This window comes from Amblyraja radiata, chromosome 2 (assembly GCF_010909765.2).
Source record: "Amblyraja radiata isolate CabotCenter1 chromosome 2, sAmbRad1.1.pri, whole genome shotgun sequence".
NCBI lineage: Eukaryota > Metazoa > Chordata > Chondrichthyes > Rajiformes > Rajidae > Amblyraja > Amblyraja radiata.
In genome coordinates, this window is record NC_045957.1 from 112656134 (window position 1) to 112681173 (window position 25040).

General features: G+C 45.6%; 1 long non-coding RNA gene across 1 annotated transcript; it reads right to left on the reverse strand.

Annotated features, from left to right (window-relative positions):
• Window positions 1-701: 701 nt before the first annotated feature.
• On the reverse strand, window positions 702-18486 carry LOC116984592. The gene is made up of 3 exons (XR_004415077.1): window positions 18476-18486; window positions 12989-12991; window positions 702-753 (listed from the first exon to the last, which is right to left on the reverse strand). It is a non-coding gene; the product is annotated as an uncharacterized LOC116984592 (long non-coding RNA).
• Between the last annotated feature and the right edge of the window lie 6554 nt (window positions 18487-25040).

The following is a 25040-nucleotide window of genomic DNA, read 5'->3' on the forward strand; positions in this document are numbered from 1 at the left end:
CTCTCCCTTGTGTGTGAAAACGCACACCTCCAGTTTCTTTCCAGCTGTTATCAAGCAACTAAACCAAACAGTCCTATCACCAACTGACCTCCCATCGACCTCATTGGAGACCTTCAAACTATCTTTAATCAGAGTCATAGAGTCATAGAGTCATAGAGTGATACAATGTGGAATCAGGCCATTCAGCCCAACTCACCCACTCCAGTCAACAATGTCCCAGCCACCCTAGTCCCACTTGCCTGCACTTGGTCCATATCTTTCCAAACTGGTCCTATCCATGTAACTGGTCTTTATCTTGAACTTTATTGGACTTTTATCTTGCAATTTATTGGGCCTTTACTGGACTTTATCTTGCACTAGACGTTATATCCATTGTCCTGTATCTGTACACTGTAGACGGCTTGATTGTAATCACGTATAGTATTTTCGCTGACTGAATAACCTGCAGCAAAAAGGTTTTCACTGAGAAAATCGCAGGCCTACATTCGCTGTGTGCTTTTAAAGGAGCACAATATGGTAGCGTCAGATAGACACAAAATGCTGGAATATCTCAGCGGGTCAGACAGCATCTCCGGAGAAGAGGAATAGGTGACGTTTCGGCTCGGAACCCTTCTTCAGACTGAAAGATAGAGAAGGCCAGAACAAAACAGGGTTGGCAACAGATGACCTCAGGAAGGGTGGAGTCCACAATTGTCCCATATTGGCTGGGGAATATGTGCTAACGAGAGGGACACAAGGATGCGAACAGTGGAACTAGTAGCATGACTAGGGTGGGGGAGGTGGGGAGGGGGGGGGTGGGGGAAGGGGGGGGAAGGGTATGCAGGAGTAATGTGGAATTAGAGAAATCATTGTTCATACCACTGTGTTGTAAGCTGCACAAGAGAAATATGAGGTGCAGTTCCTCTAATTTGCATGTGGCCTCACTCTACCAGTGGGGGAGGCCCGGGACAGCGTGGGAATTGGAAGGGGAGTTAAAATGCTTGGCAACCTTCAAGATCGCTTAGACCAAATCCTGTTTGGTTCTGTTTTGTTTAGTTTAATTTAGTTTTGTTTAGTTTAGAGATACAGCACAGAAACAAGCCCTTCGGCCATACTACGTCCGTGCCGATTAAACCACAAACCTGTACTTCTTTGGAGTGTGGGAGGAAACCGAAGATGTCGGAGAAAACCCGCACAGGTCCCGGGGAGAACGTACAAACTCCGTACAGACAGCACCCATAATCAGGGTTGAACCCGGTTATCTGGCGCTGTAAGGCTGCAACTCCTCCGCTGCGCCATCGTGCCACCCGCTGGCCTTCTCTATCTTTGAGTCTGAAGAAGGTTTCTGACCCGAAACGCCACCTATTCCAGTTCTGCCTGACCCGTTGAGTTACTCAAGCATTTTGTGTCTGGCTTTGGTATAAACCAGCAACTGCAGTTCCTTCCTGCTCAATATGGTAGCTGTCATTAGCTGTGGGCCTCCAACAGGAAGCAGTGGGTTGCCTGTGAATTGCAGCTATGCATTCCAGCTCACACGAAAGAAGTTGCGGCTGCTGGGACTGAGGAGCAGCAAGGTCCAACATCCCTGGCAACGCTCCAGGAGGAATACTGCAATGGGGAACTCTGTGAACTGGGGTGGAAAGCACATCAGATGTGACAGTGGGACTCCAACTGGGAAGTACCGAGTCGAATTTCCATAGTAATTCTGAGTGACCCAGAAATGTCTCCACAATGTATTGTATTTCATGTTATGGGGTTTTAGTGGAGGCAGGGTGGCGCAGCAGTAGAGTAGAGTTGCAGCCTTACAGCACCAGAGACCCAGTTTCGATCCTGACTACAGGTGCTGCCTGTTTGTACTTTCTCCCCGTGACCTGTGTGTGTTTTCTCTGGGAGATACGGTTTCCTCCCACACTCCCCAAAGACGTAAGGGTTTGTTAGTTAATTGGCTTGATGTCATTGTAAAGTGTCGCCAGTGTGTGTAGCTTAATTAGAGTTGGTATAATTGTTAATTGTCCGTAGTGTGTGTTGGACAGTGTTGGTCGACGGGGATCGCTGGTCGGTGGGGACTCGGTGGGCCGAAGGGCCTGTTTCAGCACTGTATTCCTAAACTAAATCTAAACTAGATTAAACTAAGATGCACCGACCACCACAATATGAATTTCCCTCGCAGATTGATGTGAATTGGGTTGGCTGCCAACTAAATAAATGGGTCCCTAAAAACTAATGAGGTTTGCATGGATTTGCACAAACACAAGAAACCTCGGTAACATTAATGATACATCTGCCAGCCGCACCTAATGCTAGCAACTATGAACGCCTACACATGGCCTTATTTTTTTTTCGTTTTGTCTTACAGAACGGAAACAGGCTCTTCGGCCCACCAAGTCCGCACATTAACACAATCCTACGCACACTAGGGACAATTTACACTTATACCAAGTATACAAACCCAAGCCAATTAACGTATAATTAACCTAAGATAAACACAAAAAGCTAGAGTAACTCAGCGGAACAGGCAGAATATCTGGAGAGAAGGAATGGGTGACGTTTCGGGTCGGGACCATTCTTCAGACTGCCTACAAACCTGTAGGTCTTTGGAGTGTGGGAGGAAACCGAAGGTCTCGGTGAAAACCCATGCATGTCACAGGGAGAACGTACAAACTCCGTGCAGACAGCACCCGTAGTCGGGATCGAACCCGGGTCTCCGGGCGCTGCAAGCACTGTCAAGCAGCAACTCTACCGTCACGCCACCATGCTGCCCTTATGTTTGTTACCTTCTCTAATGTACCTTGGGGCTCAGACAAACATTATGAGCTAATTAAATCTGCCCTCAGGATGGATGCACCTGCAACCTGGTACTGTGATCATAAGGTCATAAGGAATAGTAGATTTAGGCCATTTGGGCCCATCAAGTCTACTCTGCCACTCAATCATAGCTGATCTATCTCTCCCTCCTAACCCCATTCTCCTGCCTTCTCCCCATAATCTCTGACACCGATACTATCAAAAACCCATCTATTCCTGCCTTAAAACACTGAATTGGCCTCCACAGCCTTCTGTGGCAATGAATTCCACAGATTCACCACCCTCTGGCTATGGAAATTCCTCCTCATCTCCTTCCTAAAAGAATGTCCTTTAATTCTGAGGCTATGACCTCTGGTCCAAGACTCTCCCACCAGTGGCAGCATTATCTCCATATCCATCATTTGGGGTGATGGATAGTTCAAGCATGTTCTCTGCCAGTCTCCCCTGTAGTTTCATTCTGTCTGCTGTCACCTCAGACTGGATTGTCCATGCGAGTGAGAACTGCCTGTATTTTCACAGTGGTTTTTTACGAGCTGACAATGAATTTAAAAGGACACGCAGATTTTAAACATCACGTCCTGAAAATGCAAACAGTTTGGCAGCCAGGCGTGCTGTGTTGAGTCAATCGCCTGCGAATTAATCGTGAAATTCCTTTGGTTTTGTTTAGTTTAGAGATACAGCGCAGAAACAGGCCCGTCGGTCCACCGAGTCTCCAACGATCAGCGATCCCTGTACGCTAAAGCTAGCCTACACGCACTAGGGACAAACCTTTACGTCTTTGGGGTGTGGGAGGAAACCGGAGCACCCGGGGAAAACGGACGCAGTCGCGGATGGTACGGCCAAGCTCCGTACAGACAGCACCCCATATTCAGTATGGAACTCGGGTCTCTGGCGCTGTAAGGCAGCAACTCTACCGCTGCGCCACCGTGCCGCCTTTTAATGAGTCACACATCAGCAACAGGCTTCTTTCCCAGTAAAAGTGTTCAAGGATAAGGATGCTCAAGTGTACAGAGGTTAAAGATTACAGGGAGAAGGCGGAAAATGGGGTTGAGAGGGAAAAATAGATGAGCATGGCTGAATGGCCTAATTCTACTCCAATAGATATATCTTACAGGAGAAAAGGGACATGCATATTTTGTGGCGAACAACACAAGGACAAACTAAGAAAGCCCTGATTCAATGTCTCGACTCTGTTAGTACAAATCTAATTCAATTTACAAATTCACAGACTACCCCACCATTGTGGGCCGAATATCAAATAATGATGAGACGGACTACAGGTAGGAGATGGAAAACCTCGTGTCCCGGTGTCAGGACAACAACCTTTCTCTCAATGTGAGAAAGACAACAGAGATACTGATCGATTTCAGGAAGTGAAGCGGTACACATATCCCAGTTTGCGTTGACCGCACCGAAGGAGAAGTTGAAACCTACAAATTTGTAGGAGTCAATGTCACCAACAACATTGAAACATTGGCCAAGAAAGCACACTAACACCTCTACTTCCTTAGAGGCTTAGGAAGCTCGGCATGTCCCCTACAACTCTCACCAACTTCTACAGATGCGCCGCAGAAAAGCATTTCGTCGAGATGCATCACAGCATGGTTTGGGAACAGTTCCATCCAGGACCGAAGGAAATTGTAGAGAATTGTGGACGCAGCCCAGACCATCACACAAACCAACCTCACTTCCATTGACTCCATTTATTCCTCACGCTGCCTCGGCAAGGTCAGCAGCATAATCAAGGTCGACTCGCACCCTGACCTCTCTCTCTTCTCCCCTCTCCCATCGGGCAAAAGATATAGAAGTGATGAAAACGCACACCTACAGATTCGGGGACAGTTTATTCGCAGCTGTTATTAGGCAACTGAACCATCCTACTGCAACCAGAGAGCAGTGCTCAGCTACTATCTTCCTCATTGGAGACCCTCAGACTATCTTTGATCGGACTATACTACCTTGCACAAAACATTATTCCATTATCGTGTATCTGTGAATGGATCGATTGTAATCATGTATTGTTTTTCCACTGACTGGTTAGCACGCAACAAAAGCTTTTCAATGTACCATGGTACACGTGACAATAAAATAACTGAACGCATTTTCTGGTTTTATGTAACAAAATATTTGCTGAACATATTAATGGAGACTGTAGCAAGTCCCAGTCAAAATGATGGCTTGGTACCACTTCAATATTTTTATTACTGTTAAGTTTATGTGTGCACATTTTTTTAATTGATTTTGATTCCAGAATAATATTTCTCACAACAGTGTTTTAGAGTTTCATTTTTATTTTTGGAGGATGTGAGATGAACCTGGACTTTAGGCTTTAGAGATACAGCACGGAAACAGCACGGCGACATGGTGGCGCAGCGGTAAAGTTGTTGCCTTACAGCGCCAGAGACCCGGGTTCGATCCCAACTACATGTGCTGTCTGTACGGACTTTGTACATTCTCCCCGTGACCGTGTGGGTTTCCTCCGAGATCTTCAGTTTCCTCCCACACTCCAAAGGCATACAGGTTTGTAGGTTAATTGGCTTAGTATTAGTGTAAATTGTCCATGGTTTGTGTAGGAAAGTGTTAATGTGCGGGGATCGCTGGTCGGTGTGACTCCGCGGGCCGAAGGGCCTGTTTCCGCGCTGTATCTCGACTAAACTAAACAAAACTAAGTTAGATACACCGAGTCCGCGGAGACCAGAGTTCCCTGCACACTAGCACTATCCTACACACTAAGGTCAATTTACAATTTTACCGAAGCTCCCGGAGTGTGGGAGGAAACCGGAGCACCCGGAGAAAACACACGTGGTCACAGGGAGAGTGTACAAACTCTGTACCGACAGCACCCGTAGTCAGGATTGAACCTGGATCTCTGGCATTGTAAGGCAGCAACTCCACTGTGCCGCACAGTGGAGAATAGACAACACCAGTTGCAGTGACGGTGGGGCCCCAGACAGTAAATAGTTTCTTCCCCATCCAGACACTGTGATGAGTTACTGAAGACGTACCGGGGGGGGGCGGATTTTAAACTCTTGAGAACCAGTGAGATTCCAAACCTACTTGGATACTATGGTTCACATGATGCCACACGAGGGCTTAATCATGTCGGAGACCTTATACAACTCGCAAATGAACAACTCCACATCTACAGCTTTCCCACATGAAAGTTTACTGATTGACCAGGCACATCTGAGAAAACCTCCCACTTAAGCCATTATCTTACTTGAATCATGTAACAATTGGCATGTTATTAAGGAAATAATTAGAAGAGGAAGAACAGTCAGTTCCTCAAGTACATGTGAAGACGGAGGAGGAGTGGTTGAATTGGAGATACGCCAGTTGGCACGAGGCAGAGATCCATCATGCTAAATGCTTCCCTCTCACACATTCACAGTCCAGGTTTCCAAACAGGATCAACGGAATATATTTTACATCCCCTGGATGCAAGGCAGATGGAATCTGGCCCAAAGAACAACGCACAACTGTGGTGGATAACTGTAAGCTGTTGGAGTAATGTAATAAAGAGATTCTTGGGCTCGCATACCTAGTCAAAAACACAGACTGGTTTAAAGTGGCAGCCCGTACTGATCTTCGGATCACTGGAATTTAGAAGAATGAGAGGATATCTTATAGAAACACATAAAATTCTTGAAGGATTGGACAGGCTAGATGCATGAAAAATGTTCCCCATGTTGGGGGAGTCCATAACAAGGCGTTGCAGTTTAAGAATAAGGGGTAGGCCATTTAGGACTGAGATGAGGAAAAACCTTTTCACCCAGAGAGTTGTGAATCTGTGGAATTCTCTGCCAATTCACTGGATGTTTTCAAGAAAGAGTTAGATTCAGCTCTTAGGGCTAAAGGAATCAAGAGTATGGGGAAAAAGCTGGAACGAGGTACTGATTTTGGATGATCAGCCATGATCATATTGAATGGCGGTTCTGGCTCGAAGGGCCAAATGGCCTACTCCTGCACCTATTTTCTATGTTTCAATGGTAGAGTGTAGGTTGCCCTGTGAACATGAAGAAGAGTCTAAACCTCTAAAGCCTCTAAACCTATGCTATCCATGTACGTGACCAAAAGTCTTTTAAATACTATGACAGTAACTCTCAACTACCTCATCCGGCAGTTCGTTCCATAATGCCCACCAAACTTTATGTTACACTACCCCTTTCTAGAATCATTCTCTCCCCCCCCCCCCCCCCCCCCCCCCGCTGCCTTGTTCCCAGCACCTCACCATCCCTCCCTCGTTCCACCACCCTCTCCCCTCCCTCCCTCTCTCCCTCTCCCGCCTCCCTACAAGTCCATGGATTTGTTTCTGTCAGCTCCCCCCCCCCCCAACGTAGATGCGTTAAGTGCAGAGGCTCAAACTCAGTGGTCATTTCAAAAGTCATGATCAAATTTCAGTTTAGTTTTGTGTAGAGATGCAGCGAGGAAACAGGTCCTTCGGCCAGCCGAGTCCGCGGCGACCAGCGATCCCCGCACACTAGCACTACCCTACACACACAATTTAGATTTAAACCAAGCCAATTAACCTACAAACCTGTACCTCCTTGGAGTGTGGGAGGAAACCGAAGATCTCGGAGAAAACCCACGCAGATCATGGGAAGAACGTACAAACTCTGTACAGACAAACACCCATAGTCAGGATTTAATCCGGGTCTCTGGTGCTGTAAGGCAGTAGCTCTACCGCTACACCACCGCGCCACACTATATGTTAATATAATTTGATACCAACTAACTTTTGAATCTCATTCAGGATCACTATGGGAAGCAATAATAGTAAGATTAAACGAGAACTTACCAGTTTGAAGTTTGATCTTTATTTTATGAGGAGTTAAGATGAGCAATTACGTGAAGAGCCCGCCAGTGCGCATGCGCGTCAATCTTCAAAGCAGCGGTGTGAAATCACAGATAACAGTAGTTGAAGTGACATAGTAAGATTAGAGAAGACTAGAACTACCAGATGATCTTTATGATACGAGTGTTGGGAGCGGAGGGCACGTAATCGCTCATCGTAACTCCTCATAAAATATAGATCAAACTTCAAACTGGTAAGTTCTCGTTTAATCTTAGTATTTTACTTCGGAGTCACGTCAGTGATTCCGTGAAGATTTAAAAGCTCTGTGATTTCATGCCGTGAACACGAGTCGACACAAGCACAACTGCATCAGTTGACCACAGATAAGGGAAACATTCATAATGCATATAGACATGACATAGATTTATGTTACGACTCCCGAATGCAGGTACTTCAGAGCCGTGTAACATAAGTCAAAAACCAGGTTCAAGTTCAAAAATAGTTTTAATTATTCAATGGAACACAAAACCCAAACCTGATTCAAACAACCCAGTCAGGGATAGGGATGGACTAACAAACAATTAAACAGTGCTCCAGCCAGCCACGTAATGGGCCGTCGAACCGGAGACTCTAAAACCTGCCTAAAGAGATATAACCCTGAAACCAAAATACCCGAAAACACTAAGGTCAGCCCTTATCCGTCCCAATATTTGTTAACAAGTCATGGTGAAAGTACACAAAGTTCTATGCCATGTGGCCAGGCCTGCCTCAGCTCACACCAGCAGGCTGCTCACAAGTCAGGGTCTACGAAGAAGAGAGAGAATCCTGGGAGACTCTGGTATTTAAGCTTCAGATGAGTCACATGATGCAGCTTGGCCAATCGGGTACAGGAGCCTTTAAGCTTCGGATGAGTCACATGATGCAGCTTGGCCAATCGGGTACAGGAGCCTTTAACCCCGTGAAGGCCTGCACTCAGGAGAAAACAGAAACAGGTGAGTACCCTATAACAACAGCAGAGGGAGCGCATAACACCCCCACCCTAAGATACTGAATAAGTTTCTGAAAATGAACTAAAAAACACCACCAAATTTCAGCAACTATTCAGTAGCACAGACATCACTGGCGCGACAATGCATCAGCCAAGATATTATCTTTGCCATGGATATGCCTGACCTCCAGGTCGTAGTCTTGCAGCTGCAAACTCCAATACAATACAATACAACAATACAATTTATTGTCATTTGAGCCTCAGTGAGGCTCAAACGAAATTCCTTTTCCACAGCCATACAAACAAAGACAATTCCTAGACATACACACAATTTAGTTCACACAAACATCCATCACAGTGAACCTACTGTGATGGAAGGCAAAGTCTTTTCTCTCCCCTGTTCTCCATGTCTCTCCCGATGTCCAAGCCCCAGGCGGGCGATGATAAGTCCCACGGCCATTTTAGGCCGTGGCGGGCGATTTACGGCCCCGCTCCCGATCTAAAAGTCACAAAGTTGGAGCCCCCGGCGGGCGCTGGAATGTCCCACGGCCATTAAGCCGCGCCGGGTGACGTACGGGCCAGCGCCGGGCCAGCTCGTAATGCCCGCGCCGGGCCAGCTCATTAACCGCCGGTTCTTATTCTTCATACTCTGCAAAAATACCAAAGGATTATGATCCGTGAGTACGATGACAGGGACATTCGAGGAGCCAACATAAACCTCGAAATGATTCAGAGACATTAAAACAGCAAGGGTTTCTTTCTCAATCGTGGAGTACCACTTCTGATGATGATTAAACTTCTTAGAGAAGTACGAAACTGGATGCTCCACCCCATCTGAATCATCCTGTAAAAGAACTCCACCAACCCCACGATCACTAGCATCCACTGCCAACTTAAATGGACGCTCAAAATCAGGTGCCGCAAGCACAGGTGCGCGCACCAGAAGACTTTTAGTATGATCAAAGGCTTGTTGACACTCTGCGGACCACACAAAAGCTACCTTCGGACTCAGCAAATCCGTCAAAGGGGCAGCCACCGCAGAGAAGTTTGGACAGAATCCTCTATAGTACCCAACCATAGCCAGATACCTACGGAGTTCAGTCCTAGAGGTTGGAGCAGGAAATGCGACAATATGCCCCACCTTTTACTCGAGAGTGCGAACCTGACCCCGGCCCACCACCTTACCCAGATACGTTACCGTGGCCTGGCCAAACTCACACTTCCCCAGATTGATCGTTAGGTTTGCCTCCGCTAGACTATGAAATACCTCCTTCAGATGACCGATGTGTTCGATCCACGACCTGGAGTACACAACCAAATCATCAAGGTATGCCTCACAGAAGGACAAACCAGACAATACAATGTTCACCAACCGTTGGAAGGTTGCCGGCGCATTGCGCATCCCAAATGCCATTACCGTGTACTGAAGAAAGTCATCAGGCGTAACGAACGCAGAGATCTCCCTCGCCCGCCTATACCGAGCCTGCAGACTGGAACCAGGAATAGGCAACAACACCAGGACCTTGTCACCTGGAGAAAAATTCCTACTAGAAGCCTTCCTGTCGAACCAGTCCTTCATCCTAGACTGAGCAGAATCAAGATTACCCATTGCCAGTTTGCATGCCCTCCTCAGTCTAGACCGAAAAGTACAGACGTGGTCTAAAATACTACGTTTTGTATCCTCCTGCAACCATTTCTCCTTCAGGACCCTCAAAGGACCACGTACAGTATGCGCGAACACCAGGTCAGCAGAACTGTACCCTAAAGACTCCTGCACGACCTCACGCACCGCAAACATAACTAGATGAACCCCCTCATCCCAGTCTTTTTCAAACTCCAGGCAGTAAGTCCTCAACATAGATTTCAAAGTCTGGCGAAACCTCTCGAGAGCCCCTTGGCTCTCAGGATGATACGCACTGGAGTAACAATGCTTAATATCTAACCACTTCATTACTTGACCAAAAACCTTCGACATGAAGTTGGAACCTTGGTCACTCTTTTGCTCCTCAACCAGCCGGTCACATGACAGCGACACCGGCCCATTTCCAGACACTATCCCATCTTGAGATGTAGAAACACCCTTCACAACACAGGATCCATCATCCTGATCCCCAAAAATGCCCTCACTCAGGTCCACTACATCCTCAAACTTCGCCTGGCTCTTAGCCACAGCCCTCGTGACAGCACAAGCTGCGAAGACCCTCGGATGCTGCATAGCCAATCTATCAGGACTCTGCACCATCGGAACAGCCGTCACCTCAGGAGTAACTAAAACTCTACCTCCTGCCAAGTCATTCCCCAAAATCACAGAAACTCCCCCAACGGGAAAACATGGCCGTAACCCAACAGTCACCCGGCCTGAAACCAACTCGGACTCGAGACTCACGGTATGCAAAGGCACTACCATGTCATCCATCCCGAATCCTACCACTGGGACACTTGACCCAACCGATGATTCCCCAGAAAACGGCAGTACACTATCCAATATAAAGGACTGAGTAGCACCAGTATCACGCAAGATGGATACTGGAACTCTATCACCCCCATCCTCTAGCGAAACAAAACCATTCATGATGAACGCAGAATAATTCCTACACTCATCAGACTCAGGCACCTCAGGAACCAAGGGTGTCTTCTGTGTACCCACCAAAGCCACAGGCTTTGCATCCTTCTTTTTCAGCATGGGACACAACTTTAACATGTGCCCTTTCCCTCTACATTAGTAGCACACAGGACCTTCCTTAGTCCTCAAATTTCCGTCAACCTTATCAGCTTGGACCTCGCCCTGTATCAACGTGCTGCCACTTGCAGGCACAGAAACACCTTTGACACTGCCACCGGCGACACCACCACGATCAACCGGCCGTGCACCAAAACTATAGGATCGCCCAACAAAATCAGATTTATGAGTCAATACATACTCATCTGCCAACACCGCGGCCTTAGACACCTCATTCACCTTCTGCTCATTAAGGTAAATAGCAACTCTCTCAGGGAGATAGTTCTTAAAGTCTTCCATAATCATCAAGGCCCGCAGTAGCTCAAAATCCTTCACTCCTTGCGAAGCGCACCACCTGTCAAAAAGTGCCTCTTTTAGTCTTTTTATGTGGGGGGTGGGGGGGGGGGGGGGGGACGGGGGAAACTATTTTTCTAAGTTGCTACCTGGCCAAAGGTGGGGCTTTTCTCCGAGCCGTATCTTCGCCCCTTCCTTGCGGCCTATGGGCAGACTGGAGCGGTGATTTCCTGCCGGGACATAGAAACATAGAAAATAGGTGCAGGAGTAGGCCATTCGGCCCCTCGAGCCTGCACCGCCATTAAATATGATCATGGCTGATCACCCAACTCAGTATCCTGTACCTGCCTTCTCTCCATACCCCCTGAACCCTTTAGCCACAAGGGCCACATCTAACTCCCTCTTAAATATAGTCAATGAACTGGCCTCAACTACCTTCTGTGGTAGAGAATTCCAGAGACTCACCACTCTGTGTGTGAAAAATGTTTTCCTCATCTCGGTCCTAAATGATTTCCCCTTTATCCTTAAGGACCGGCCAGGACTTCAGCTTCGGTGGTGGCTCAGCGCTGAGGCACCATCGTGGAGCAGGCGATGCCTAACCCGGGTTGCCCTGCAGCAAGCTCCGGACTGCTGTGACCGCCGACTCCAACATCGCGGAGCTGCAGTCTGCGGTCTGTGGTCAGCTGTCTGCGGTCTGCGGTCTGCGGAGCTTCCAGCCGCGGGCGGCGCTGAACTTTAAACACCGCGGAGCCTGGGATCTCACGACGAGGTCGCCAGAGTTTGAGCTCCGACTAGCGCGGCTCGTGAACTTCGGGAGCCGTGGTCTTCTGGAGGGAAGCGGCCACTCCAGACACTCCGGGCCGCTGAAAGTGTTCACCCGACGCCAGTGCTCCATCATCCGGCGAGAGGGCCTGAAGCATCGGGCTGCCATATCGGTGACTGCAGAGGCCTCAATAGGCCCGACTATGGGTGAACTGGGGATGAGCCTGGACTTTTGCTGCCATCCCCCACAGTGGGAACCATTGTGGGGGGATTTTTTTATGTTTACTGTTAAATTCTTTAAAGTTGTGTATTATCTTTATTCGTGAGCTGCATTGGTAAGTCGAATTTCACTACACCAGTTGGTGTATGTGATAATAAATGTCCTTTGTCCTTTGTCCTTTGTCCTTTGTTGCTAGTTCAGAGCCTCTAAGGCTCTTGGTGACATAGAAACATAGAAACATAGAAAATAGGTGAAGGAGTAGGCCATTCGGCCCTTCGAGCCTGCACCGCCATTCAATATGATCATGGCTGATCATCCAACTCAGTATCCTGTACCTGCCTTCTCTCCATACCCCCTGATCCCTTTAGCCACAAGGGCCACATCTAACTCCCTCTTAAATATAGCCAATGAACTGGCCTCAACTACCTTCTGTGGCAGAGAATTCCAGAGATTCACCACTCCCTGTATGAAAAATATTTTTCTCATCTCGGTCATAAAAGATTTCCCCCTTATCCTTAAACTGTGACCCCTTGTTCTGGACTTCCCCAACATCGGGAACAATCTTCCTGCATCTAGCCTGTCCAACCTCTTAAGAATTTTGTAAGTTTCTATAAGATCCCCCTTCAATCTTCTAAATTCTAGCGAATACAAGCCGAGTCCATCTAGTCTTACTTCATATGAAAGTCCTGACATCCCAGGAATCAGTCTGGTGAAACTTCTCTGTACTCCCTCTATGGCAAGAATGTCTTTCCTCAGATTAGGAGACCAAAACTGTACGCAATACTCCAGGTGTGGTCTCACCATGACCCTGTACAACTGCAGTAGAACCTCCCTGCTCCTATACTCAAATCCTTTTGCTATGAATGCTAACATACCATTCGCTTTCTTCACTGCCTGCTGCACCTGCATCCTACTTTCAATGACTGGTGTACCATGACACCCAGGTCTCGTTGCATCTCCCCATTTCCTAATCGGCCACCATTCAGATAATAGTCTACTTACCTGTTTTTGCCACCAAAGTGGATAACCTCACATTTATCCACAATATACTGCATCTGCCGTGCATTTGCCCACTCACCCAGCCTATCCAAGTCACCTTGCAGCCTCCTAGCATCCTCGTCACAGCTAACACTGCCCCCCAGCTTCGTGTCATCCGCAAACTTGGAAATGTTGCACTCAATTCCCTCGTCCAAATCATTAATATGTATTGTAAATAGCTGGGGTCCCAGCACTGATCCTTGCGGTACGCCACTAGTCACTGCCTGCCATTGTGAAAAGGATCCGTTTACTCCTACTCTTTGCTTCCTGTCTGCCAGCCAGTTCTCTATCAATACTGAGCCCACAATACCATGTGCTTTAAGTTTGTATACTAATCTCTTATGTGGGACCTTGTCGAAAGCCTTCTGAAAGTCCAGATATAACACATCCACTGGTTCTCCCTTATCCACTCTACTAGTTACATCCTCGAAAAATTCTATAAGATTCGTCAGACATGATTTACCTTTCATAAATCCACGCTGACTTTGCCCAATAATTTCCCCACTTTCCAAATGTGCTGCTATCCCATCTTTAATAACTGACTCTAGCAGTTTCCCCACTACCGATGTTAGACGAACTGGTCTGTAATTCCCCGTTTTCTCTCTCCCTCCCTTTTTAGAAAGTGGGGTTACATTAGCTACCCTCCAATCCTCTGGAACTACTCCAGAATCGAAAGAGTTTTGACAAATTAACACTAATACATCCACTATTTCTGCGGCTACTTCCTTATGTACTCTGGGATGCAGCCTATCTGGCCCTGGGGATTTATCGGCCTTTAATCCATTCAATTTACCTAACACCACTTCCCGGCTAACCTGGATTTCACTCAGTTCCTCCATCTCATTTGACAGGCAGATTATTTAAGTCTTCCTTAGTGAAGACAGAACCAATGTAGTTATTCAATTGGTCTGCCATGTCTTTTTTCCCCATGATCAATTCACCTGTTTCTGACTGCAAGGGACCTACATTTGTTTTAACTAATCTTTTTCTCTTCACATATCTATAAAAACTTTTGCAGTCAGTTTTTATGTTCCCTGCCAGTTTTCTTTCATAATTTATTTTCCCTTTCCTAATTAAGCCCTTTGTCCTCCTCTGCTGGACTTTGAATTTCTCCCAGTCCTCTGGTAGGCTGCTTTTTCTGGCTAATTTGTATGCTTCATCTTTTGTTTTGATACTATCCCTGATTTCCCTTGTTATTCACGGATGCACTTCCTTCCCTGATTTATTCTTTTGTCAAACTAGGATGAACAATTGTTGTAGTTCATCCATGCAGTCTTTAAATGCCTTCCATTGCATATCCACCGTCAACCCTTTAAGAATCAATTGCCAGTCTATCTTGGCCAATTCACGTTTCATACCCTCAAAGTTACCTTTCTTTAAGTTCAGGACCCTTGTTTCTGAATTACCAAATGTCACTCTCCATCCTAATGAAGAACTCAACCATATTATGGTCACTCTTGCCCAAGGGGCCACGCACAACAAGACTGCTAACTAACCCTTCCTCATTACTCAATACCCAGTCTAGTAACCTTGATGTATTGTTGTATATGTGTGACCACACATAACCAGTCCATGGGGTATGCCATGAAAAATTAGTTTGAGACCTGACGCCCCTGGTCTGCTCTGCTTAACTAAATCCTAAACATAAAATATTATATTATTTGCAGATGTAACCATCCTGTCCAGTCGCAATTATGTAGTGACTGAACCCGTTGCGCTGAAACCAGCGCCATGAGGATAACTACCTTATGAGAGCCGGGCCAAAGATAAGTATGTATCAGGAGCCCCCTGGTGAAGTAGTGTTAACACAATGTCAATATCCCATACTTCCCTGCACTTGGGCATGGGAGAACTTGTGTTTAAGATATCCTTTATAAACTGGATATCAGAGGGTGAGACCCGACCGAGTGGGTCCAGTTCGCTGCAGCAAATATGATGCGAAGGCACGTTGGGCACAGTTAATGGCACTATAACTTAATTTATTGTCAAAAATCCATTTGAAAATGAACTCGAAGACATCAGTTATCTGTGCCGTATTAAATGTAACATTAGCATTTAAACAAAACTCTTCCCATCTCCTGAAGAGGAAATGTACTGCTTTTTTGGTGCTATCCCTGCACTCTGCAGTGAGCACACACATGGATCGGTCTGACAACGCGAGCCGCAGGAGCAGTCTACTCAGAGTCTGCGTCAATGAATTGATTTTATCATGCAGAGGCTGGTTTCCTGAGCCACAGGCTGAACCAGCAAAGTTTTATGTTTAGAATAACCATATAAGGTTGTAATATTATTCCCGACAAAAGCGGGAACCATGGCTTCATAGGCCAGTCAGACAGTACGAAAACCTGAAGCGGGATCTTGCTGAATTTATTGCAAGACCCGACTGATGAGACAAAATGGAGGAAAGACATAAAAGAACATTCCTCCTCCTTGTAGCGAGAATGTATCTCTCGCCACTGTTATGCCACATATTTTTGCAACCGGTGAATGAGCCTGGATGCAAACATATCGATATTCGGTGTTCCATCGAGCCATAATGTCATAAAATACTTTGTGATCCAACATCCATTCTGTGTTGTCATTGATTTAACATGATGATACACCAGCGCCAAATAAGGTTAGGTAAATTATTACAGGATACTTTGACTTGATTGCACCCATGTGACTAACATATGCCACCGCCATAGTGTATCAACTTGGAGTTGAGCATGCAGATTATGCATACTCGCACAATAACCCTTAAACCCATAAAATACACCTAGTGCCTATAGATAGTTGATACCAATAACTGAAGAATTGGTAACTCATGCAAATCTCATCCGCCTCCGAACTAGAGATGGCATTCATAATTTTCCATCTTTGAGCACTAGCATCAGTTTGTAATATTACTGAGGAATTACTGACCAAAACTACTGGAGCAATGCTGAATACTGTTCATCCACCATTGTTACTTTGGTAGCTTCAGCTAGTAATAGCATAGGTCTGTTAACAATGGCTCTTGAGAGGTTACTACTTTGCACGATGTAAGTTCTGATAATGCAAAGGCCCCACTTGCACAGCTGAATCACAGCTACTATATTGCCAATTACACTTGATGAATAGAAGGCTGCTTCATAATAACAAGGTTGTTACAGGCTTCTATTAATTCCAATCTCTTGCCCCAGGGCGGAATCACAGGCAAATTAATAGTTAAAAGTAAATCCCAATAATCAATAAGTCTAGTTGGTATCAACTTAAATTTAACTGGATGGATGAGGAACCCCAATGTCTCAAATATAGTTGCGGCTGAAACAGTTGATTTTAGCAAAATACAGCGTTAGAATATCATCCAGATAAGACATAGCAAGTGTTTTTTTAACTCTGAGCAGTCCAAGCACTGGTTTTAGTAATTTGGTAAATAACCTGGGAGCTGAAGTTAGCCCATTTTGCAATGCTTTAACTGTTATCATTGCCCCATCCAAATTTCAAATGTCTCCGGTGATCCCTGTGAATGGGAACTGAATAGAATGTATCTTTGAGATCGATGCATGCCATAAAGATCCTATGGAAATCAGTTGTTAGACAGTAACGAAGTTTCCTATTCTGAAAAGTTTATACTGCACATGCGAGTTAAATCAAAGTTGAACCGACATTCTCCATCTTTCACAATGAACAGGCCACGCCTGTCATAATTCCGTACCTGCCTCGAATGACAACTCTGGCCAGATTTCCGAGCCTGTCTCGAAAGGCAATCCTGGCCATAATACTGAGCCTGCCTCGAAAGACAACTCTGGTCACAATTCTGAGCCTGCCTCGAAACACAACTCTGGCCATATTTCCGAGCCTGTCTCGAAAGGCAATCCTGGCCATAATACTGAGCCTGCCTCGAAAGACAACTCTGGCCCCAATTCCAAGCCTGCTTGGAACCCTAGTATACTGTGCAGTCACACGTTATCATTATCATTTGTACAAAAAACAAGTGTAAATATTACCAACTTGTAAATGGTCCACATACCCCATGTTTCGGAAGTACCAGACACACCTACCTGCATGGTTAACAGTGGTCTTATAGTAAGCCCAAAGGCCCCTGATGCGGGTTCTATTTCCGTCCTTGGTTGGAGAGTAGGACTGGTAGGGTGCGTGGATTCCATATTTTTCCTGAGACTGGCTTGGGCCTTGGCTTGAAAGACCTCTTCCCAGTTTTCACGCTGCCACCAGCTTCAATGAACCGCTTACTGCCGATGGAGGCGTGGGGTGTGTTGTCGCTGAAACGATGAAGCTTTGCTCGTCGTTGGTACCTTGATTGGTCCGACAGCTTTTGCTTCCTCATCCAGGTTTTATCTGTTGGATAGGTGTTACCTGAAGAGAAGATTCGGCAGCTGGCCTCCAATTTTACCCCTGATAGCGCTGTTCACTGCCGGCACTTATAGCATGAGGGGAACTCTGGCCCCTTCTGGGTTTTCTGCCAACGGCTGGAAACCAACTCTTCTGGCAGCAACACCTTTGTTTGCGAGGATTCCCTTGAAGCCATATGGATGTGCTCCAGTATGTTCCACGGACATACTTTCGAATTTGAAGTCAGTTGCACACTGACCCCTCGCACTCCCCTCCACAGAGAGGAAGATTCATAGACAGCCTTGAAACAGGTGCTGCCGCAGGCCCCTGAGGATACCATCGCTAATATGGCCTCTCCTATGGACCTACAGTATATATCAGGATGGAGCATCACATTCATGGGATAAACGCCCGAGGGCGCTATCCATGCTCCATTTCTTCCATAGCGGGCACTTCTGATTCATGCCCTTCGTGCCTCGTGATATGCTCCCCGGCAATACCTCCGAACTCTGAGTCAGAGAAAAACTGACCCCGAATGCTCCCCCCTTCAGAGAGGGAGACATTGTGCAGCCCTGAAACAGTTGCCGCTGCCGCGGGCTCCCGAGGAGACCCGGGCTGATATAATTCCCCCCTTTGGAGCATATCATTGTGGAGCAACCTCTCCATCAGGTGCTCCATGTGGGTTAGACGTCCGAAGACACAACCCATGAAGTAGGGGAACCCTCCTGGTCTGACTCGTCCGAGTCCATAGGCCTGACCAACATACTTGGATTTACCCCCTTTCATGGGAACCACAGCGGTCTCGGAGCCGCTGACCGCATTGTCAGTGACTTGGGTAGTGAACCCGATGGCCGCTGGCTACCCGCTCTTCCGCGGTCCGGACTGGGATCTCCCCATGGTCCATAACCAGTTTCCCCGCAGCCCGTCCGGACTGCGCCCCGAAATCATCCAGCAGGAAAACTCTGTAGGAAGAGATTCCTGCAAGAAAAAACAAAACCTGGAAATAAGTTTAAAACTTACCTGCAGGTTTAAACTTACCGCTGGAAGAGCAACGCGCCTGCCAGCCAGTCTTGCGCCATGCGTCAGACGTAATGACGCGCATGCGGACTGGCGGGCTCTTCACGGAATCACTCACGTGACTCCGAAGTAAAATTCAGTAATTATAACCCAAAGGACCAACATCCAAATATACTACAAGGAAAAGTAAATGTTCTACTTTGAGTAACAGACTGAAGGAAGATGGGGTGGGGTAGAGGTAATGGTTAGTAAAAAGTAATGATGCAGATATTTTAGTTCCTTGATTAATTTATTTGTCTGCTTTTATTTTTTTATTCATTCTCAGAATGTAAGCACCACTGGCATTTATTGCCCAGCTCTGAATGCTGAAGTATTTGTTTTGGCGGCATTTGACTGACCAAAGAGTAAGGATAGACAACGTTTCCCTAGATAACATTAAAGTTTAGTTTAGTCTAGCTTTGTTTAGAGATACAGTGCGGACACAGGCCCTTTGGCCCACCGAGTCTGGACTGACCAACGATCCCCGCACAATAACACTATCCTACACACACTAGGGTCAATTTACACACACTTCAAGCCAATTAACCTACAAACCAGTACGTCTTGGGATGTGGGAGGAAGTCGAAGATCTCGGCAAAAACCCATGCAGGTCACGGGGAGAACATACAAACTCCGTACAGACAGCACGCCGTAGTCAAGATCGAACCAGGTCTCCGCTGCTGCAAGTGCTGTAAGGCAGCAACTCTACAGCTGTGCCACCATGGCGACCCTGAATAGTTAGCTCCTTACAATATATATTAATGATTTGGATGAAGGGATTAAAAGTAACTAGCAAATTTGCAGATGACACAAAGCTGGGTTGCAGTGTGAACTGTGAGGAGATGCTATGAGGATGCAGTGTGACTTGGACTGGTTGGGTGAGTGGGCAGATGCATGGCAGATGCAGTTTAATGTGGATAAATGTGAGGTTACCCACTTTGGTAGCAAAACAGGAAAGCAGATTATTATCTAAATGGAGTCAAGTTGGGAAAAGGATAAGTACAATGGGATCTGGGGGTCCTTGTTCATCAGTCACTGAAAGTAAGCATGCAGGTACAGCATGCAGTGAAGAAAGCGAATGGCATGTTGGCCTTCATAAAGAGAGGAGTTGAGTATACAGTAGGAGCAAAGAGGTCCTTCTGCAGTTGTACAGGGCCCTGGTGAGACCACACCTGGAGTATTGTGTGCAGTTTTGGTCTCCAAACTTGAGGAAGGACATTCTTGCTATTGAGGGAGTACAGCATAGGTTCACAAGGTTAATTCCCGGGATGGTGGGACTGTCATATGTTGATAGATTGGAGCAGCTGGGCTTGTATACTCTGGAATTTAGAAGGATGAGAGGAGATCTTATTGAAACATATAAGATTATTAAGGGTTTGGACGCACTAGAAGCAGGAAACAAGTTCCCAATATTGAGGGGAGTCCAGAACCAGGGGCCATAGTTTAAGAATAAGCGGTAAACCATTTAGAACGGAGACGAGGAAAAATCTTTTCACACTTTTCACAGAGTTGTGATTCATTGCGGTAGAGTTGCTGCCTCACAGCGCCAGAGACCCAGGCTCGATCCAGATTATGGGTGCTGTCGGCACGAGTCTGTATGTTCTCCCTGTGACCGCGTAGGTTTTCTACGGGTGCTCCAGTTTCCTCCCACACTCCAAAGGCGTACAGGTTTGTCGGTTAATTGGATTCATTTTTTTTTAAATTGGATATTGTCCCTAGCGTGTGTGGAGTAGTGCTGGTGTACGGGGATCGCTGTTCAGCGTGGGCCAAAGGGCCTGTTTCTGCGACATATCTCTAAACTGAAACTAAGCTAAACTGGACTAAATAACACGACACAATGGAATTCATCAAATGATACCGATTATTCCTGATGTTGGGGAAGTCCAGAACTAGGGGTCACAGTTTAAGGATAAGAGGGAAGCCTTTTAGAACCGAGATGAGAAAATCATTTTTTACACAGAGTGGTGAATCTATGGAATTCTCTGCCACAGAAGGTAGTTGAGGCCAGTTCATTGGCTATATTTAAGAGGGAGTTAGATGTAGCCCTTGTGGCTAAAGGGATCAGGGAGTATGGAGAGAAGGCAGGGATGGGATACTGAGTTGGATGATCAGCCATGATCATATTGAATGGCGGTGTAGGCTCGAAGGGCCAAATGGCCTACTCCTGCACCAATTTGCTATGTTTCTATGTTTCTATGATCTTGGTATTCTGAATGTATGGGAACGGCAGCCTAATCCAGAAACCATCGCTATTGATCAGAAAGCTATCAGAAGTTCAGATGATGACGTCTTCGATATTGTTCAGAATGTTGATTTTGATAAGATATCCTTTGCATTTTTTCCCTCATCTGCGGGGAAAATGCTTCTGACCTCTCAATTTGCAGCCAATGCTATTGAATTAAAAACGACTGTAAATTACATTTCAATCGCTTCAAACAGAATGTTAAGTAAGCAAGCATAACCAATCACCCTGTTCTGAAGAAAAGTGCAATCAGTGCGAGAGCAAGGATGTCACAAAAGCCTAAAGAGATGCCAAAGGTCAAGTTGACCTGATTTGTTTTGGAAATATAATTGAATAATGTCTCCCCACAGGTCTCTGGTGAGTGCATGCATTATCAAGGAGATGGTTATCAAATTCATATCCAGATCACATTTCATCGCTTCAGTGGATTGTTCATAGAAACATAGAAAAATAGGTGTAGGAGTAGGTCATTCGGCCCTTTGAGCTAGCACCACCATTCAATATGATCATGGCTGATCATCCAAAATCAGTACCCCATTCCTGCTTTTTCCCCATATCCCTTGATTCCATTAGCCCTAGGAGCTAAATCTAACTCTCTTTGAAAACATCCAGTGAATTGGCCTCCACTGCCTTCTGTGGAAGAGATTTCATAGTTTCACAACTATCTGGGTGAAAAGGTTTTTTCCTCATCTCAGTCCTAAATGGCCTACCCCTTATTCTTAAACTGTGACCTCTAGTTCTGGACTCCCCCAACATGGGAAACATTTTTCCTGCATCTAGCCTGTCCAATACATTAAGAATTGTATATGTTTCTCGATAAGATCCCCTCATCCTTCTAAATTCCTCTGAATACGAGCCCTGTTGATCCATTCTTTCATCATATGTCAGTCCCGCTAAAACCGGGAATTAACCTGGTGAACCTACGCTGCACTCCCTCAGTAGCAAGAACGTCCTTCTTAGAAGACATTAGGAGACGAAAACTGCACACAATACTCCAGGTGTGGTCTCGCTGTTCATGACAGTGATAACCCTTGGACTGGAGGGGTGCATATATTTATATTTAGTTTTAGTTTAGTTTAGAGATACAGCGCAAATACAGGCCAGGAATTGTTACAATTACAGTTTACAGTTTAGTTTACTGTCACGTGTAGCAAGGTACAGTGAAAAACCTTTGTTGCGTGCTATCCAGTCAGCGGAGAGACAATACATGATCACAACCGAGCCATTTGCAGTGTACAGATACAAGGTTAGGGAATAACGTTTTTTTTCTCCGACTGGATAGCACGTAACAAAAGATTTTTCACTGTACCTCGATACACGTGACAATAATAAAGTAAATTAAACTAAAGAGAGAGGAATTTGCTTCCATCTTCAGTGGGTGAAGCAGCACAGCTTGACTCAGTCCAGATGACATAAAGTCCGATCAAGAATAGTCCGGGGGTCATGAAAGAGGTAGATAGTAGTTCAGCATTGTCCTCTGGTTGTGGTAGGATGATTCAGTTGCCTGATAACGGCAGGGAAGAAACTGTCCCTGAATCGGGAGGCATTTTTTCATACTTCTATACCTTTTGCCTGATGGGAGAGGGGAGAAGAGGGAGTGACCAGGGTGCGACTCGCCCTCGATTACGCTGCTGGCCTTGCCGAGGCAGCGTGAGGTATAAATGGAGTTAGCGGAAGGGAGGTTGGCTTGTGTGACGGTCTGAGCTGCGTCCACAATTCGCTGCAATTTCTTGCCGTCTTGAATGGAGCTGTTCCCAATAAAATGCAGTCGGTGGCACATCTGTAGATATTGGTGAGAGTTGTGGGGGACATGCTGAGCTTCCTAAGCTTTCTAAGGAAGTAGAGGCGTTGGTGGGCTTTCTTGTTCATTCTTCAATATGGGTGGTCGAGGAGAAGTTGTTGGTGAAATTGTCTCCTAGGAATTTAGGATGATTCAGTTGCCTGATAACAGCTGGGAATTGCTGTTGAAGAAATATCCATGTTACGTGCAGGCCAAAGCAGGTAACAAACACAGCTTTCCCCCCTCTGAAGGATGCTGTTGAAGCACTTTACCTCTTAGGTAGATGCAATCATTCCCATGCCACTATTCTTTTTTTTTTTGAATTTATTTTATTAGCAATTGTACAAGAATAAAGCAATCGACATGACAGTCATACAATTTTCATACAGCTTCATTTTTAACATTAATACATGAATCAAAAAAAAAGAGAAAAATGAAAGAATGAAGAAAAAGAAGAAAAAAGAAAAAAAAAGAAGAGAAAGACCCCTAAACTACCAAAGAAGTGCGAGAGGAAAGAAGAGAAATAAGAAAGAAGATGGAGATATGCCCCACTATCCTCCCCCCCCCCCCTCACCCCCACCGCTCACCCATCCCGAGCATTGGTTTTAAATTTGTGTTCAACCATTCTGTTGTTGAAGAAATTCAGTGAAAGGAGACCATGTTTTGAAAAATTGGTCTGTTTTTTCAGCAATAACAAGCCTAATGTTTTCTAAATGTAATGTCTCAGACATGTCAGTAATCCACATCTTCACTGTGGGAACTGTTGTCTTGTTCCAGAATTTGCATATTAGTTTCTTCGCAGTTATTAGGCCATAGTCAAGGAAACGGCTTTGAAATATCGTTAACATAACAGGCCTCTGACATACCTAATGTTATTAGTTTTGTATCTGAATCCAGTTTAATTTTAAGTATTTCAGAGAAGATATCAAATATTCCCCTCCAGAAGTTTTGTATCTTTATACAGGATGCAAAGGAATGGCTTAAGGTCGCTTCTTGGAGGTGCCATTTATCACAGATAGGGGAGAGGATTGGGAAGGTCTTATTCAATTTAGTCTTTGAATAGTAAAGCATATGCAGTATTTTGAATTGTATCAGGGAGTGCCTGACATTGAGAGAACAGTAACGTATGTATAGTAGGCTTTCCTCCCAAATATCTTTTGAAATTAATAAACCCAACTCGTCTTCCCATGCTCGCCTATACATCTCAGAAGGTGTGGTATGCGCATTTAAGAGAGTGTTATAAATGTAAGATGTTAACTTACTTGTGTCGGCATGTCTATTCAAACAATCGTCTAGTATATCTGGATCCATAAAACGACACTTGTGTGTATGTTTTCACATAATCGCGGATTTGAAAATATCTAAAACGATTGCTTGCTTTCAAATTATATTTCTCCTGTAGTTCTTGAAACAAGAGGAAAATCCCTTTCTTATAGAGGTCTCCCACCGTTTTAATTCCTGAGTTTTTCCATTGCGCAAACGCCTTATCTAAAGTAGATGGTTTAAACGAGGGATTGTCAGCGATAGGTAGAAGGAGAGTGAAATTTCTCAGTTTGAGACTTAATTTCAGCGGTTTCCAGATACGTACGGTACTGTGTATTATCGGATTTTGCTCATGCCACTATTCTAAAGAATAATTGAGGTGATAAACCGACTGTCCTAATCAATGTTTATCCTTCAAAGAACATCATTCAATTTGATTAACCGTTCATTACCAACTGATTCAGATTCAGATTCAGATTCAGAAAACTTTATTGTCTGTCGCAACAGAAAATCTTCTTTGACGCGGCTCCACATACAAACAGGACAATGTACTGACAAGCAGTCATACAACACAGACTTCTGCGAGCACACACAGTGTGCACAGATCTCAAAAGCAAGTACAATGATTACCGTGGTAGTCATACTTGCTGTCGTTAAACACCGCTATTAATGACTCACAGAAAAACACTAAACAACTTAGAAAACATGCAAACATACGGGAGCAGCGCGCCGCGAGTCGCTCACAGAGTAGCGCCCCGCCCCTTGTCTGATCACTACCATAGTGT